This window comes from Fragaria vesca, linkage group LG3 (assembly GCF_000184155.1).
Source record: "Fragaria vesca subsp. vesca linkage group LG3, FraVesHawaii_1.0, whole genome shotgun sequence".
In the NCBI taxonomy this organism is placed as follows: domain Eukaryota; kingdom Viridiplantae; phylum Streptophyta; class Magnoliopsida; order Rosales; family Rosaceae; genus Fragaria; species Fragaria vesca.
Window position 1 is genome coordinate 13,716,510 of NC_020493.1, and position 18,734 is coordinate 13,735,243.

The 18,734-nt window shown below is 37.9% G+C and overlaps 1 protein-coding gene across 1 annotated transcript in view; it reads left to right on the top strand.

Moving 5' to 3' along the window:
• LOC101296071 (polyubiquitin-A-like) overlaps positions 1–18,734 on the top strand; it is a 120,349-nt gene that overhangs the window by 61,302 nt on the left and 40,313 nt on the right. The gene's annotated exons all lie outside the window — the stretch shown is intronic.

Here is an 18,734-nt window from a genome sequence, read left to right on the forward strand (position 1 = left end):
TGTCTTAAAAAAACTCACGGCTAAAATTAATCTTTCCTTTTGACTTGGCAAGATTTTGTTGGTTGCAAATTGGTTTCAAAATGATATAATTTTTTACCGACTTTTGTAATGGCTACATCTAGTCTACGACAAAGGAAGACCATCAACATCACTACCATAAACAATTCATCCTTGTGCAATAAGGAACATCAACATCACTACCATCAACAATTCATCTTTATGCAATAGTAGCTTCACTAGGAAGTAGTACATCCACATTCTTCTCTTTCACACTTCTCTTCTTATTGATAATCTTGGGATTAAATATGAACATAGACTAGATCGTTCAACTTCGTTGTATCTAGTCTATTCTTGTTGTTTATTTGGATCTACACTAAGGAAAAAAATTATGAGTTTAATAAACTACATTGCTACTTGCTAGTTTGTATAAAACTATGAATGCATATTTAAACAATGATTAATTTCAGTTTACCCCATCAACTTTAGGTTGATCATCATGTTAGTCCTTCTTTTTTCAATTTCATCAAAAACACCCCTCAACTCCCAATTTTCATCAACCGCGTATGTCCAAACCTTCAATCTCCATCTAATTCTCTGTTAAGTGATGACTTGACATTAAAAAGAAAGACAAAAAGGAAAAATAGACAAATTGCATTCAATCCCACCAAAATCACTAAGGTTAGGGGGTTGTGATGAGAACGAAGATGTGTATCGATATGGGGGAAAAATGGTCCAAAAGGTAACTTTCAGAATTTGACTTTCTTCTTGATATCAAGTCATCACTTGACAAAGGAATTGAATTGAGATTGGAGGTTTGGACATGCGCAGCTGATGAAAATTGGGAGTTGAGGGGTGTTTTTGATAAAATTGAAAGAAGAATGACTAACATGATGATCGACTAAAGTTGATGGGGGTAAACTGAAATTAGTCCTTTAAATAAGTACAACCCTTCAAGGATTTAAGAATTTTCACATGACATCATCACAAAGCTCTAACCCGCTCATTGCCTCCTCCTCCGCCTCTACTCACAAGGCTTCAGCGACTGATCCTTCTAGGTCACCTAGTACCTTCGATCTCCAGCTCAAATGTTTAAACAAAGGAATATTGAAGACATACATGCTCCATACACATAGATAACCACAAAGCTTGTTGAATGTACGTACTCCTCATCTGTATTTGCTTTCTAATAGCATCAACAAAATAAGTGATGTGTTCCAATGGAAAAGGAGTGAAGACAAGTATGAGATTGAGTACTACAATCTGGAACAAAGGTTCAGACAAGTGGCGACTTATGTGTCCAAACACAAGAGTGCAATGCGTGATATGACACATGTTGTTTGGATGACTCCCCACACTACCGGATTGCAAGTCCTTTGATCAAACAAATTGTGCAAAGCCTCATATTGATAAAAAGAGGCCAATCAATTGGTTGTTCTTGCATTTGGTTACCATAACGTGCCCAAGTGTACTCCTTATCAATATTTGCTTCCTAATGGCATTAACAAAATCAATGGTGCAGTTCAATGCAAGAAGTGTGATGAGAAATATGAGATTGAGTACGATCTGGAACAAAAGTTCAGAAAAGTGGTGGTTCAATGCATTCACATATCCATGTGTCTTGCACATAAGCATATTTACTTGTATTTTTAACCTTAGTTTATTGACTAAAAAGGAAGTACTTAACAGCTTCATTTGGACACTGAGGGATTATGATGGGTAAACTTATTAGGACCTTTTTGGGCCAGATTTTTTGTGAATTGACGAGGTTGTGCCCAACCAGGCTTTTTGGGTCACTCTGCTTTGTATCAATCCTTGCTACAAATAGATGTGTTTTGTATAAAGATTTGATTTCAAAAATTTCAATCAACAACTTCCATGTTAATTCTTCTTTAATCTCTCAATCATTTATCATCTCTTACTTTCCACTTCAGTACTCTAACTTTCTTGGTTGAAATCTCACTATGCAAGTTGAAAATAATTTCACTATGTGAATGAAATAATGGTGCCAACAGTTGTCGATCTAGGATCACTAGTCCTAATACCATAACCTTTGTAATTTTGGACTAAGAACCCGAAATTAAATCAAATAAGTTTACGATATGGAGATTAGGCACTTTCCACATTTCATTATCAATCAGTGATATCGATCTCAGCAAAGAATTGCTCCATCCAGGCGCTGGTATGTGCTACCAGGAACAAAGGAATAAACGTAAAAAGGTACTTCGACATATAGACGTTGAAATTCTCCCCATATGTGTTCAAATTATCAAGAAGGTCGGAAGTTAGATCTCCGACGAGTTCAGCGCCGAAATGAATCATCATATCGGAGATTCTGACGGCGAGTTCAGCGCTAAGATCACCACGTAGCATTTCTTCAACAAGGTTTCATCCGGCCTAGCTCTAGCCCCTTCTCCTCTCCGGTGCTTCTTGTTCGTAAAAAGGATGATATGTGGCTCTTTTGCGTGGACTACCGAAAGTTGAATGCGGTCACGGTTCATGATCATTTTCATATACCCGTGGCCGATGAGTTAATCACCGACTTGCATGGCTATTCCATCTACTCCAAGCTTGACCTTCGTTCCGGCTACCACCAAATCCGGATGAGTAAAACCGACATCCACAAAATCGCATTTCGAACACATGATGGCCACTACGAATTTGTGGTAATGAATTTGGACTTTCGAATGTACCTTCCACATTTCAAGCACTAATGGACAATATATTTTCTCAACACCTCGAAAATTTGTCCTTAGTTTTTTTTTTTTTTTGTACGATATATTAGTGTATAGCAAAGATTTGGAGTCTCATTTGATGTAGTACTTTTATGAGGTACATCTATATGAGAAATTCTCCAATATGGAGATACAACATTAGAGGCTGGGCATCTGGATGTATGTTCAATTGCGGGTGTATATCCTTTTGTTTAACTAAAAAACTCAACTCGTCTAATAGCTTTGTTTAATTTCCAAAGATTTCATAAACTCAATTCATGGTGATGAAAGTGCTATGACTACAGATGCTTCAATTTCCTAGTGTTGGACCATAATTACCAACTTTAACAACTTTATCAATGATGTATCAAAAGACTGTACAGATGACTATGATAGCATAGTTGAAGGTTTGGACAAGGACCTCAAGGGGCAAATTGAGGATGTATGTTAATAGATTCGAGATGAGAATAATAATCGTCTTATTAATATTCAGAAGTTTTTTGAGGATTTAATAGCAGACAGGAATACAAGAATTAGAGACACAGAACAAAAACACAAGATGCCCTTCTATGTCATAAGGCTTCAGCGGCTGGTCATTCCATTTCATGCTGTACCCATTGATGATCTTAATTTCCAATTTCAAACAAAGTAAGGTCAAAGATATACCAACTCCATACCCTTAGGTTACCGCAAAACGTGCCCAATTGTACTCCATATCAATATTTGCTTTCTAATGGCATTAACAAAATCAATGGTGCGGTTTAATGCAAAAGGTGTGATGAGAAATATTACGATCTGGAACAAAAGTTCAGAAAATTGGTTGTTCAATGCATTCGTGTATCCATTTGTCTTGCACATAAGCATTTTACTTGTATTTTTAACCTTAATTTATTGGCTAAAAAGGGAGTACTTAACAACTTCATTTGGACAGTGTGGGATTATGATGCGTAAACTTATTAGGAGATTTTTGGGTCAGGTTTTTTGTGAACTGACGAGGTTGTGCTGGCTGGGTTTTTTGGGTCAATTTGCTTTTTAAAAATCCTTAGTATAGATAGATGTGTTTTGTATAAAGATTTGATTTCAAAAATTTCAATCAACAACTTTCATGTTAATTCTTCTTTAATCTCTCAATCATTTATCATCTCTTGCTTTTCACTTCACTCCAACTTTCTTGGTTGAAATCTCACAAGTTGAAAATAATTTCACATGGGAATGAAATGGTGCCAATAGTTGTCGATGTAGGATCACTAGTCTTAATACCATAACCTTTGTAATTTTGGACCAACAACCCAAAATTTACGATATGAAGATTAGGTACTTTCCACATTTCATTAACAATTAGTGATGTTAATCTCAGCAAATAACTGCTCTATCCAGGCTAGGGATGGCAATGGGTAGGGTAGGATACGGGGATCAAAATACCGTACCCATACCCTTTTACATTTCTCATCCCCGTACCCGTCCCTATTCCCGTAATTAGATAATGGGGATTCCCCGTACCCGTACCCGTACCCGTACCCTTTGGGGATTACGTTTCCATACTCGTACCCGTACCCGTACCCGTATCCGTTAACAATTATGTATTAAATTAATTTTTTATTTTTAAAATACGAAATACAATTATATAAAAGTATGAAATTAAAATCAAATACCAAAATAAATAAGTTTCATGCTTCAATCCAATAAAAATAAATACAAGTCTTGGTTAAAACAGAACAATACCGGTAAATTTCATTAAGAGAATAAAAATATATAATAAAAATGAAGGTTCATTAAATGTTTATTAAGAGAATCACAAATTTTTTTTACATAAATATTTATTTATAAATTATATATAAATATATATAATAATAAATTATATAATTATATATAATAATATTTTCATCCTTAATAGGTGGGGATGGGGACGAATATCAAAATATCATACCCGCCCCGTACCCGATTTAAGAATCCGAATACTGGGGATCTCCATCCCCGTTACCTGTTTATACCCGTATATCTTCCCCGTCAGGGTTGAATACCCGTGGGTACCCTACCCGCTGGGGATTATTGTCATCCCTAATCCAAGCGCTGGTATATGTTACTAGGAACAAAGGAATGAACGTAGAAAGGTACTCTATCTGACAGATAGATGTTGAAATTCTCCCCATATGTGTCCAGATTATCAAAAAGGTCGGATCTTAGATCTTCGGCGAATTCAGCACCCAGATGACTCATCATATCGAAGATACTAGCGGCGAGTTCAGCGCCAAGATCACCACGGAGCATTTGTTTAATCTGGAGGCGTAGTTGATCGGAGGGGGAGACTGGTGCAGCAGAGGCGGCAGGGGCGGCGAACTCAAAGTCATGATGCACCTCATCGTTGATTAACATGTCTGGTTTATGGGCCATAGCAAAAATTAGGGTTCTAGCGATCGCAGGGGTTGTGTTTGTAGAATTTAGGATTCATCAGGTGACACTTCAGGATAAGATTATCGTGTTTGTAGTCGGCAGTCAGTGCCATGCATGTTATGCGCGGCATCACTTCAGATCCTCATACTAAGATCAAGGCCTCTGCCATATTCAACCTCATTCCTAAAGACAAACTTGACTTTTGGTCTCCGCTCTTGACCGTTATCCCTCAACAACCAGTAACTCCAAACATGCCTGAGATCGACCATCTATGCACCTTCAACATTTCAAGCACTAATAAACAATATATTTCGTCAACACCTTCAAAAATTTGTCTGTGTTTTTTTTTACGATATATTGGTGTATATCAAAGATTTGGAGTCTCACTTGCTACATTTGGAAGCAGTCTTACGCGTTTTACAATCTCATGATATGTCAAATTGTCTAAGTGTGAGTTGGCCCAAACTAGTGTGTGTTATTTGGGTCACATTGTCTCGGCCTGTTGATGTAGTGATTTATTGGAATCAAATTAACGTAATGTAAGAGGGAAAGAGGTAGAGAGACACAAGGTTTATAGTAGTTCATCCTTCCTCTTTGGGGAAGACTACAACCACTTAAAATTCTACTATGTGTTAGGGTGCCTTGGTGGCTCTCAATATTACAAGTGGTTGTGATAAGATGTTGAGTAAAAGAGTCTCCTTCTATAGCGAAGGGAGGCTTCTTCCTTTAAATTGTCTTCAATGTGGGACAAGAGTCTCATTCCTAGTCTTCAAAGTGTGCTTGTGGAGGCATATTGGTGAGGCTGATAAGGTGACTTCCCAGTAAGGCTTGGCCGCTTTCGAGTACCATTGCGTAGCTTGTATATTAGACTTCGAGATGTATGTCGCGGTCGAGTCCCGTCATGTCTCACGGGCCCACAAAGTAGGTGATACTTATACTTGGTGGCATAGCATATTAGCCATGCTAGTGGTGGTATCTACACGGCCCAAGGGGCATCTATGGACTCGGAGAAAGTCAGTTGCATCATTTAGTGGCCCATGCCCAAAATGGTGAAGGCTATGAGGGGTGTTCTAGGGATCTCGGGGTACTATCGCCGCTTTGTGAAAAATTTCAGCATCCTCGCCAAATCGCTCACTGACATGCTCAAGGTTAACAGGTTCAGTTGGTGCGCAAGTTCCTTGATGATGAAGGAGTTTGGGGTTCACATCCAAAACCAATTGATAATAGCTGGAGTGGCTCAATCCCCTATAAACTAACAAACAAATTCACATATTCCCGATGTGGGATTCATATCTCAACACGCCTTCGCACGTGTGGTAAATTTTCAAGCTATACACGTGGACAACTATTTGGGTGACTTGGAGTCCGTGTGGCGTTACGCATTCACACGTGAACGTGGGTAACCCACTCTGATACCATGATAAAGTAGTCTGGGGTTCACATGGAAAACCAATTGACAATGGGTAAAGTGTCACAAACCCTTATAATTCCACAGGCAAGGTCCCTTGTTCTTGATGTGAGATTCATATCTGTACACCTCCCCGCACGTGTGACAAATTTTCAAGCTATACACGAAATAGTGGTGACTAAGAAATTGGGCTGAATGTAGATGACATTGATTTGAATGATGTGTTTGGGTTTGGGACTACTGATTTAGTGGATTTCGATAACCCAAATGATAAAGATTCATGATTAATAAAAATGAGCCAAGTGAAGCTAAAGCTAAAATACTCAAGAAGAGGGTAGCTGCCAAGGGCAAGCAAAAGTTGTGGTCGGCCTACTTCTCAAGGGGGTAGCAATTGATGGGATCACTTCTCAATATATTCCCAATTATCATCTCTTTGTTCACCGCAGTAGATCGACGACGTCGTTTGTAGGATTAACAGTGTGTTAAGCCTGCATATATATATATATATATGTAAGTAGGACTTCTCCTTATGGATTTGACCCAGCTTGTAGTAGGAAGGTTATGGCCCATCATAGGTAGTTATCTAGATGCAATTATTCAAGTTTGTAGTAGATAAAAGGATGGAAACCTCCTGTAATCGGTTATGGATGAATGAAATAGTATTTTGAGTTATCGTCTTCTTCCTTGTTTCTCTATTCTTTAGAATGATCACAACATAACATCAGAACAATATATATATATATATATTTTTTCCAATGTGTTGCCTTACTCAGGCTGTTATATGTTTTTTGTCAACTTTGAACTTCTTTTTCATTTAGGGTTTGTCTGTTGTACCGTTCGGTATAGCATGCATACTGTACTGTTTGGTATACCATTCGGTATAGCCTGCCTGCTGATGAGGTATGCCACGCGCAAGGCACGTGAAGAAAAGTTGGAAGGTTAACCGATAATCTCCGGTTCCCCTATACGTGCGAGAGTCAATACAGAAAAGACAAAACCAACATAAAGTTCTTCTCACTCTTAAAGTAGCTCGAGTTCTACTGTTAGAAATCTCCAATTGTGTTGAAAGGCTCAAGAAAACCCTTTGCTCATCGTCATTGCCTAGAAGTCGCCGTCAAATCCAGCGAAGTCATCCTCCAGATCACCAAGAAGAAGCCCGCAAGAAGGTCATCGGCATTGAGATTGACGCACGGTCGTACAGTCCTTGAACTTCAGCCACGATTCCAGGTCGCTCCTCACTCTCTCTAACTGATTCCAATCGATTTTGCCTAAGGGAGGTTTGGATTTGGGGTAAAGGTGATTGGGGTTGAATTCGTATTTTGATTTTATACGGCGCTTGTTGGGTTGCTCTTGGGGAGTTCTATACTTGGTCAGTATAAATACTTCACATTTGTACTGTCTCATCAATTTGATTCTACTTTCTTTGAAATGTCTTGTGATTCTCTTTATTATTTGTAGGTTTCTGCCCTAAATGAGGCAGTTATGGGCAGCGTCAAGTCTATGTTCAAAGCTTGGGAGGAATCGTTGAATACATCTGGGGTAATCTACCCTTCTGTAACTTCTCTGTTTTTATCTCCTTGTTTTGAAGAGTGGTCTACTACGCAGTTTCTTTTGAGTGAAAAATTAACTCTACACTCCATACTCGGCCTTTTGCTCATATATAATGTATGTAATGCATATATATGATTGAATTTGTAGGGGGAAGTATCGTCCACCAAATGCATCAACCGATGGTGAAAAACATTAATTTAGTAATAGTCCAAACCCTATAAGAATAAAATTTTGCCAAACAATATGTCGATGTGGGTACATGGCAGCCTGTGAAATGGTAAACAATGCAATTATATATGTATTAACTTTTAAGATATGTGACAAGAGATTAATTAAAAATAAGAGAGAAACAATTGAACTGGAGTCATCCTCTCTCTGTTTTTGTACGCTTCTTTAGTCCATGATTCTTCTCTATATGAATATGGGGATTTGCTAGCATAAGTTCTGCACGGTACAGGTAAACTAAGACACATGAGTCCTCATTGAATTTCCTATCTTCTTTTCAAACTTTAAAATGAAATTTTATTGTTATGGATTCATTGTTTATTGTATAACACTAGTTTTTTTTTCTTGAAATTGTTCAGAAGAAGGATTGGAGGATAATATTCATTAAGGAGAGTGATATTCCCATGAATGAAAGTGTTGAAGATCAAAATGAGCAGTCTGAAAGAGTTGATGCACCATTACAACACTACAATGGGAAACCATATAGAAGGTTGCTTCAAGATGACCTTGTAGGGAAGTTTTTTGAAACATTGGAAGCTGCAGAAAAGTTCTTTTATGATTATGCTCATGCTATTGGTTTCAGTGTGAGAAATGACGGATTAAAACGGAAAAAAGACATAGACATATCAATCCGCCAGTGGTGTTGCTCATGCGAATGATTTAGGGTAGTTGATGATGCAATATGTGCAAAAAGGGTACGAACTCCGCAGAAAGAGACAAGATGTGGGTGCAAAGTTGTGTTCTTGGTGAACTACTGTTTAAAAACTAAGCAATATGTTGTGAAGAATTTTTTACCAGAACTTAACCATGACTTGGTACCTCTTGCATATTCACATTTTGTGAGTTCTCGGCATAATTGTAGGGATTCTGATGTAGCTCAAGCGACGGTATTGCTGAATGTTTCAATTCGTATATGTCATGCATATGAGTACATAGTTGACAAGACTGGAGGATATAAAAATGTTGGCTTTAATATCAAAGATCTATATAACATGCTTGATGCATCAAGACGTGAAATTATGCTTAATGACGATACTGAGGCTGCTCTTGCTTATCTGAATGGGATATGTGTGGAAGACATAGAGTGTTATGGTTTAGTGTGGATGAGGAAAACAAGTTGTGCAATCTATTTTGGAGAGACACTCGTTCATTGGTTGATTATGAAAGCTTCGGTAATGTTTTGTTGTTCGATAGCACATACAAGACGAACTGTTATGAAAAGCCACTTGTGTTGTTTGTTGGTTCTAGCAACCACTTGACCAATGTTGTGTTTGGATGTGCACTGCTACTTGACGAGACTATTGAGACATATGTATGGGTTTTGGAAACTTTCATATCCTCAATGAACGGTAAGAAACCGATTGCTGTTCTTACAGATGGTGACGAATCAATGCAACGAGCTGTTGAGATTGTGCTTCCTGGATGTCCTCATAGGCTTTTATCGTGGCACATAGGGGAAAATGTGACGACAAATGTCAAAGACCAAAAGTTGAGAGAAAGATTCATTGAGATTATGTAGGAGTCGACCACTCCAGAAGAGTTTGAAAAATCCTTGACAATTATGATTAAAGATTTTTCATCAAAGAACACGAGATTGTTTGGCATGATGTATGAAAAACACAGAAAATGGGTTGAAGCCTATCGTAAAGGAAAGTTTTTTGCCCGAATGCGGAGCACACAACGTTGTGAGGGAATGAATAAGTACATGAATGACTACACAAAAGATTGGGGTGAAGTTAATTAAGTTAGTTCCAATCTTTGTATGAGTACAAAAAAGATTGAGATTCAAGTATTCATAGACTGACTACAAGTGTAGGTATTCAAAGCATAAATTGAGCACTTAGCTTCGTAAGTTGGAGGAGGATGCATCAAAAATCTATACTGACAATGTGTTTTTTGTGGTCCGGAAAGAGATAGAGAGGGTGTGCGGACTCATCACAGAAGCTGTTGTGCAATCCAATGGATTTAAAACGTATGTCATGTGGAGACACAACAAAGTGGATCAGAGGTTCAATGTGGTGTACTTTCAAAGGGAAAGTGGCACACCATTTGTGTGTTCTCGTCAAAAGATGGAGTATGAGGGCATACCATGTTGTCACATCTTCAATGTCTTGAAACACGAGAGTGTCACCAAGATTCTTTCTTCTTTGGTTATGAAACGTTGGACAATCAGTGAAAAATGTAACATTGAAATTTTGGATACATGTGGGCTCACTACTAATGTTATAGAAGATGGGGAATCAAAGTCAAGATTTGGTTACATAAGTGACATGTTAAGCAAACTGTTATTTCGTGCCTCTTCTTCAAAGGAAATATATGAGATGGTAAGTGAAGAAGTTGATAAATTGGAGAAGAAGCTAGAAGCTGTGTCTATTGTTCCAAAAGTTAGAAGGATGACGGACGTGGACATCATGAGAACCTTATTAGAGACCCAAATGTTGTAAAAACTAAGGGAAGAAAAAAGAACCAAGAAAGGTTACAGGGAAAAAAGGCAAAAAGTGCAGCAAGTGTGGTGGTTATAGGCATAACAAACAAAGATGTGGAAAGAATCAATCATCGGGTCCTTGTGTTGAGACAACCTCAATGTCGTCAGAGGATGAAATTGATGGTGAAGATAGAGGTGAAGGTAACATCCCATAAGCCAATGGAGTTTCCCCTCAAGCGTAATCCCCTACCACCATCAAGTTCAACAACTTCCCTTTCCTCTAGTATACCAACAATAAGGTTATCCAGGAATGCAAAATCTACAAAATAGTATGTACTCCAAGGGAATGCCTCATCATGATGTGTTGTATGGTATCAGTCATCCAGACATGTATGGACCAAGTTTGTTCAATCCAAGGTAACACTACACTTTGATTTGTCTCTCCATTCAATGCATTTCTATCATCTGTTATTGCATTGAGGTTAGAGAAGTTTTTGGTTGTTAAGTTTTCATTGGTTATTCTGTTTTGTAGAAGCACTTCAGATTCATATAAAGCGCTTCAAGGACGATTGAGAAATGTACAAAGGTGGAGAACGACTGTAATATTTTCAAACTACGGGGAATTACTTATTTCCTTGCACAAATAATTAATCTTCACAAAACTAGATGCATTTCTGCTTTTCAGTTTTTCTCTTTACTGTCTTAGTATTATGTTTTTATATGGACATTCTTCCTGTATTAGTGTCTTCATTTAACTACTCTTGTTGTATCAGATCTGAACCAAAGAATTTAGCCATGTTTATGGACTTATTTATACACAGCTACATATGAAAATTTTGGAGTCTAACATATTATTGCTGTAGTTTTCAGGAAAAGGTCCATGAGTGGATGTGTTAGTGATGTTTCGAAACTATCTTAAGCTTATTCTACGTGGAGCTTTGTTTTGCTTTTTGGAGAGTATGATGGACATGACTGAAGTATTAACCTAGATGTATTTGATATTATATATGGTGGAAAACCGTGTAATCAACATGCTTCTTTTGACTTCATAATCTGAAGCTTTGTTGATTAGTTCCTTTGCTCCTCTGTTTCAATTAAAGAGTTCTTTACTTGAAAATATCTTTTGGAAATTTTATGGTAAATTGTGACCAGTGGCCAGAGTTACACAAATGCTTTTAAGTTCGAGTATGAATACAAATGCATGTATGCTTCTAGTTTCTAAACACATAGATGCCTTTAAGTTCGAGAATCTAAACACAGATGCATGTATTGTTACATCCCGACTTTTATATTTTTACCTTATTTACTAGCCTGATTATAATAAGAATTTTACCGTCCCCGTCATTGAGTTAATAGTTTAATTGGTCCCTAGAGGTATTTTTAAGAGATAATTAGTTTCGGGGAATTGTTTGTAAGAGAAAATTTCGACGACGGTAAAAATGGTAAATTTTAGCTAGTAAAAGGTAATTTTTATTTGGGTATTATTTTTCGGGGGTTGGTTTTTTTTTTTTTTGAGATGGGCTTAAGAGAGGGTGGACCGGTTTAGGGGGGAGACCCATTTCTTTTTTCTTCTCTCTTTCTCCCTTCCCTCTTTTCCCCGAGCTCTCCCGAGCCCTTCTCCGCCGGATCGTCCAGCCGCCGTCTGCCGCCGTCCGGCCAGCCACCGACCGCCGCTCCACCCCAGTTCGGACCCCCATCTCCTCCTCTCCCTCCCCGGCCTAGCCCCCGAGCCTCTAACCCGTCGGAAGAGGAGAAAACCCGCCGAAAACGCCAGGAAGCATTTCGCCGGAACTCCCTCCTCCGGCCACCAATCTGGGCAAGCTTGGTACGGTTTTGTAGCCCTCCAATCCAGCAGCCTTGCCCTAAAAGGACTCACTCCCTCTTGAGCTAGGTAAGGAGAAATTTGAGGTGGAAGTTTTATGGCGTTTTTGATGTTTTTAGTCGATTACCCTAGTTAGGCTTGGAATTGGTGTTTGTGCTAGTTAGGAAAGTTGTAGAGCATGATGAGAGGATTATTCTGTCAAAATGTGAGGTTGTATTTACGACTGTTGAGTATGATATTTAAGTTCGGATCGTTCCGATTTAAGAATATCGAAGTTAGGCAATGATGAGCGTATTTATGGCTCTCGGGTAATTTTGCCTATTTTGATTAAATATTGGATTATTGGTTGGGAAATTAATATTATATTTGGAACAGGACGTGAGGAGGCTCGAGCAGACGAGGCCCCAGATCGACATCAGACTTAGGCCAAATTTGTGAGTGGACGTTTATTTTAAATAAATGCATGTTATAGTTCATGGTTGAACAATTAATGTTGCGGAATATTTTAACGTCATTTTAATTTGACGATTTTTATTTCTCTTGCAGAGTTACCGAAAATGGGATTTTCGGTGGATATAAATATGTATTTATGAGAGAGTATGTATATAAAATGCTAGCTAGCCATATGTGTCTGTCCACCTTAATGGCGTAGCATATAGCCGCATTATGGTGTGACGTGAGCGTTGGACGTGAGCGTAGTAGCCCTATTTGAGTGTTTAATTCATATAGGGGGTATGGACACATATTTATACACCCGTCTGTCCACCTTGATGGCGTAGTGTAGCACCGCATTAAGGCGTGACGTGAGCGTTGGACGCGAGCGTAGTAGCCCTATATAGACCCATGAATTTATATAGGGAGTATGGACGAGTGTAAATACATACATATATTATAGAGTCTGAGAGGCTCGATATTTTATGAGATAAAAGTTTTATCGCTTGCGGTATGCATTCGATTTTTCCTTAGAAATTAATTTGGGAAAACATAAATATTTTATTTATTATTTTATTTTTGTCCACTCACTCTAACGTTATTAAATGTTTTCCCCTGGGCCCTTCGTTTTAAATTGCCCAGTCTGCAGAGTTCGGGTTGGATCTAGTAGGAGGCGAGGCTCAGTAGGTTACATGTTCAACCTACTCGTGTTTTCTTGCTTCCGCTAGTGTTTAGTAGCTCTGAATACTTTGGGATTATTGTATATTATGTGTAGATTGTCTGAAGGATAATTATGTGATGTTTGGAAGTGTTGAATTAAGAGTGTAATATGAAATTTTCGAGTTAGGGTTGTCCATCTGCAAGGGAGATTTTCTTAATCTTTTCAGTAAATTTTCCTTGGAGGTGGTCCCCGCACGACTTACTCCGGGTTTCAGGGTGAAATTCGGGGTGGGTCGTGTCATGTATGCATCCAGTTCCAACGTGTAAGTCACTTCATTAAATTCAACCATTCTCAATTCATCATCAACTGCTGCATAACAATTAACAAAACCACACTTCACAATCACAACTTTACAGATTCAATAAACATAACCCTAAACCCTATTCACAGATTCATAACTCTATAAACCAACTCCAAGTTAATAAACATAATGTTGTAAAACGAAAATGAAAGATTGAGAAAAGAGAGAAACAACCAAGAGAATGAGGGAATATGTGTGTCTTTTATTAAGTTGAGAACTTTCACTTGTATAGAGATGAAGTCATAATATAAATTACAATAACAACCCTAGTCGGCTAATTACAAAAATGCCCACTAACTAATAACTATTTACAACACTCCTCATTGGGTATTTTTTGTCACTAGTTTCCTCTGATACGTGCTCCAGTGTTGTCTCGTCAAAAACTTGCCCGGTAATAAAAACCTTATGAGACAAACAATCTTGGTCGAAGGAGAAAAGAGTACAATGCACACATAGCGGTGGTAGTCAGAACCTTTGATTTCGATGAAGCGGCTTAGTTTGGATCATAATATGTGAGTCCGTGGGAGATAGATGCATAATAGTTGCTACACCAAAATTTTGCCCGGTAAACCCAGTGGGACAAACCCATGGTCGAGGGGAAAAGATGAGCAAATGCATATATTTCAAATAAAGGTATCTTCAAGATGCAGTATGAGTAGGGTGACCAATTACATGTGTGGCTCATTAAAACCTTGCCATGTAACAAAACCCAGTGGGACAAAATAACACTAGACGAAAGACAAAAGAGTACACAATGGTCAATAGTATGCTTCAGAATACTCCCCCTGATATTGACTCCCCCAGAAAATTACAAACTAGGTAAAACTAATACTTTAATCATACTTCTCGAATCACTTAACAGTCAGCATGATTTAAAGAGATTTTTGTTTCATATATCTCTAAGATTATTGTATTCTCTATAGTAAAGACATAACTAGTTGGGAATAAGCCTTGTGTGGGTTTACATAACCCGTGTCAGCATATCTAACAACATAAACATCATTCTGAGGATCATAGGCGGTTGATCTATTCTATGATGTCTAGGGATAGATAAAGCCATTTTTTCGTCATACATTTAAAGTAGCGAAAATTGTCTTTTATGCCATTTACGGAGGCAACTTGTTGGTGCAGAGCTATATCAAGCTAACAAATACACATTGGATGAGATGTACGGTCTAGGGCATTTAACCAAGTACAATAATGCACCTATTGTACTTAGATATGAGTATTCTTGCCTCAATATCTCTTCATTATCATCTGCATAATGATACATGTTTCACTAGACTTCAAACAGTTATGAGTATGCTTGAAGATTTTGTTTTATCCTCATTAAAGCGTCTTAACATCCTCTAAATATAATATGATTGATGGACCAAAATTCCAATTACACTTTGCACGACTCCAGGTTGAGAAAATGATTTGGCCTGGTCTCCGAAAGCCTTTTATCTCAAACTCTGACTTCAGGTGTTTTGTGGTTTTCTAGATCTCTTCAAGAATATCAATCAAATTCATGCTATTGACGTAGATCACCAAAAATTGCAAACCCGAAATTTGTTTTCTTAATAAACACGCATGGGCATAGTCCATAGTTCATATATCTCATCCCAATCAAATATTCACTTAGACGGTTATACCAACTCTATCTAGATTGTTTTAACCCCTAAAGTGAACTACTCTAGCAAATGAAGAGCATGTTCTGTGGTCTAGAACTATTTGTATTGGGTAACAGAAGTCCTTCAGAAACTTTCATGTATATCTCTATATTCAGTTATTCGAAAACTACCAAACTAATAAGGACGGTAGTTGAGAGTTATGACGTCCATTACGGGAAAGTACATCTCCACGTAATCAATCACAGGACGTTGAGAAAATCCTTGCACCACTAAACGAGACTTATATCACAATCTCGTTTTTCTTATTACGCTTCCTTACAAATACCCATTTAAACTATACATGTTTAACATGGGGAGGTGTGGGAACAATAGGCCCATAACACCTCTCCCTTAGTGTAAGGAATCTGATTTGACCTGGATTGTTTATTTTCTTTTAACCAGTCATCTCTTCGTTGAATTCCATCAACAAAGCAAGGTTCGACATCATCGCTTATTATCATTTCGGTGGCCACCACAAATATAAATATATCATCGATGAAATCTCATTCCGATTCAATATCTCACTAAATTTACCGAGATTTTCTATTCTCGGGAGTGGGTTTAAATGTTGGAGCGTCCCCCAACTTCGTCTCTTCTAGGACGAACACATAATCCGGATTTATCTCGTGAGTTGAATTGTTTTGAGATTGCGATGGCAAGAAGATTCATTTGTGTCAATCCTCTTCTAGGGATAAAAATCATTCGAACATAATGGTCTACCTTGCTTCTGGATAGGGACTATGACTGGTTAGCCGCCATGGCCATACCTCATCCAACTGGAATGACATGTCCTACGGGGACCTTTAGGCACATTTGCAGCAGGTATATGTGATCTCATCACTTTATATAGATCAAATGAAGCGTCTAGCATATTTTTGGGCTACACTATGTAGATCTAGAATTCTTTGCACTTCAATATCATTTGTGCGGTTTGGGGATGAGGATGAGACATAGTGGATATTTTCCACGTCAATTCACGTTGTTCATCAGGATCAATGACGTTCTTAGTTCCCCCTAACGGCGGGAAGACTGTCTCATCATCTCATCAAAGTGACAATCTGCAAATCTATCAGTATAGAGATCGTCTGTCAAGGGATCTAAGGAGCACATAATGGATATGATTCATAATCGACATATCTGCCCATCCTTTGTTGAGGACCCGATTTTGTACGTTGTGGTGGCACAATTGGCACGGGGACTGCAAACCCAAATGCGTGTAAGTGCAACATCAAATTCGCACCCAGTCACCAACTGTAACACGAAGTAAGACGAGTAGCAGTGGGCTTGAACCAGACCAACATGGCTGCATGCAAGATTGCATAACCCGACGCAAACTGTAGAAGCTTGGTACGCATTACCAAGATTCTATTTGCGAGACCATCTTGGGTGTGAACATAGGAAACTATATGTTCAACAAATCACAAGGGATATGCAATAATCATCGGAAGTCTTCGTTGTAAACTCTTCGGCCTTATCAAGTCTTTTGGACTTTATAAGATATACCAAGTGGTGTACCCTAAATTTCATGGGTGAGAGTTTAGCAAACACAACATTTTCTTATGGACAGTAAAGTGATATCTGATCATTTTTGTCGATGCATCAACCGCTACCTTTAATATTTAATTGGTATGTTAGGTAGTTGGACATGTCCACCAACGTTGCATTCTATGTAGGAGTAGATAGTATATACTAGTCTTTGCATATGATGGTCTAGTATTCAACATTCTTAACGAGCAGCTTGACATAATGTGTCATTAAAGACAAGGCCCTTATTCTGAGGGGGATGCTCGTGTGATAATTGAGTTGAGGATACGGTGGCATCATATGTTTTTCCCGAGTGCATCAAACACCAATACTATATCTAGTATTTGCTCGAATCATTTAGCTTCTAGCTAATAAATTTTAATATCTTCAATGTACGCTTCTAGACACACATTCGAAGGTTATGCAAAGATATTACACCATTATTCTGGTGGTTTCAACGTTTTAAGCATTTCTTTCAATGAACATACCTTTCGATAACGTTCTTCTGAAACGTAGAGTTATTTTGCCTCGTCAGCCGGAAGAGAACGCTCAGTTCCTTAATATTGATAACACATATCAATTTAGATGTAGATTCTAGGGCAACAAGCATTTTCATTTCAATATTTTCTAATTATGTTCAAGCAAGGAAAATGTCTACTTAAAATTGTTTCTTCTGGAGACTACCAATTAACATGATAAAAACTACCGATTTTATCATGTATGGTGAATTTTGGAATGAAACTTCAAGTTTCTTAAGAGAGTTATTATCGAAACTACAAGTTCGATTTATACATGAACTACTGGTTCATTTCTGAACTACTGTATATGTATTGTCAACACATAGATTGGAATCAATTGATGATATTAATTTCATGCTACTAATTTAGCATAATAAATATTACACAATTATTGTGAAAATGCTTCTGCAATTAACTACACATATTTAATATGGTGATTATATTTACAATAGCCATTATGCCAAAGTGTTTAGATTGGCTTTTTGACATACACATTGACTAGATCATTTTTCCTTTAGGGAACTTCAAGTTCCTTATATGACACCATCGAAATTACAGGTTCGATATACATGAAAAATTACTACTCAACCCTTTCGGTAGCTCCAAATGAAAACGACTAGGTAAGAGGGCCTGAGGTGGTGGAGCGAGGCTCTCTTAAGCACACACCTCAGGTGATTTTCCTAGACTTCGCATTCAAGTGGGTGAGCCTATTTGAGAAGATTCATAACCTTTCATTCTTTCAGTGTTTATCGAAACTACAAATTCGATATATAATTGTGTATATATATATATGTGAGTCAGAATAGTTATTATCATTGTCATGGATTCATGGCGACACATGACGAGCTTCTGTGCTAGCCTTGCAGCTTGGGTTGAGCTTTTGACTCGGTTTGCTCAAGGATTAAAATCTCTGTGATATATTTGATATATCCCCCGATATCTCCTTTTCTGGAGTGACGATATATCTAGAGGGGTAAATATCTTATCTTCCACCAATTCCGTCAAATACTCCGATTCTGTCAAATTTCTCTGATTCTGTTAAATATCTCCAAT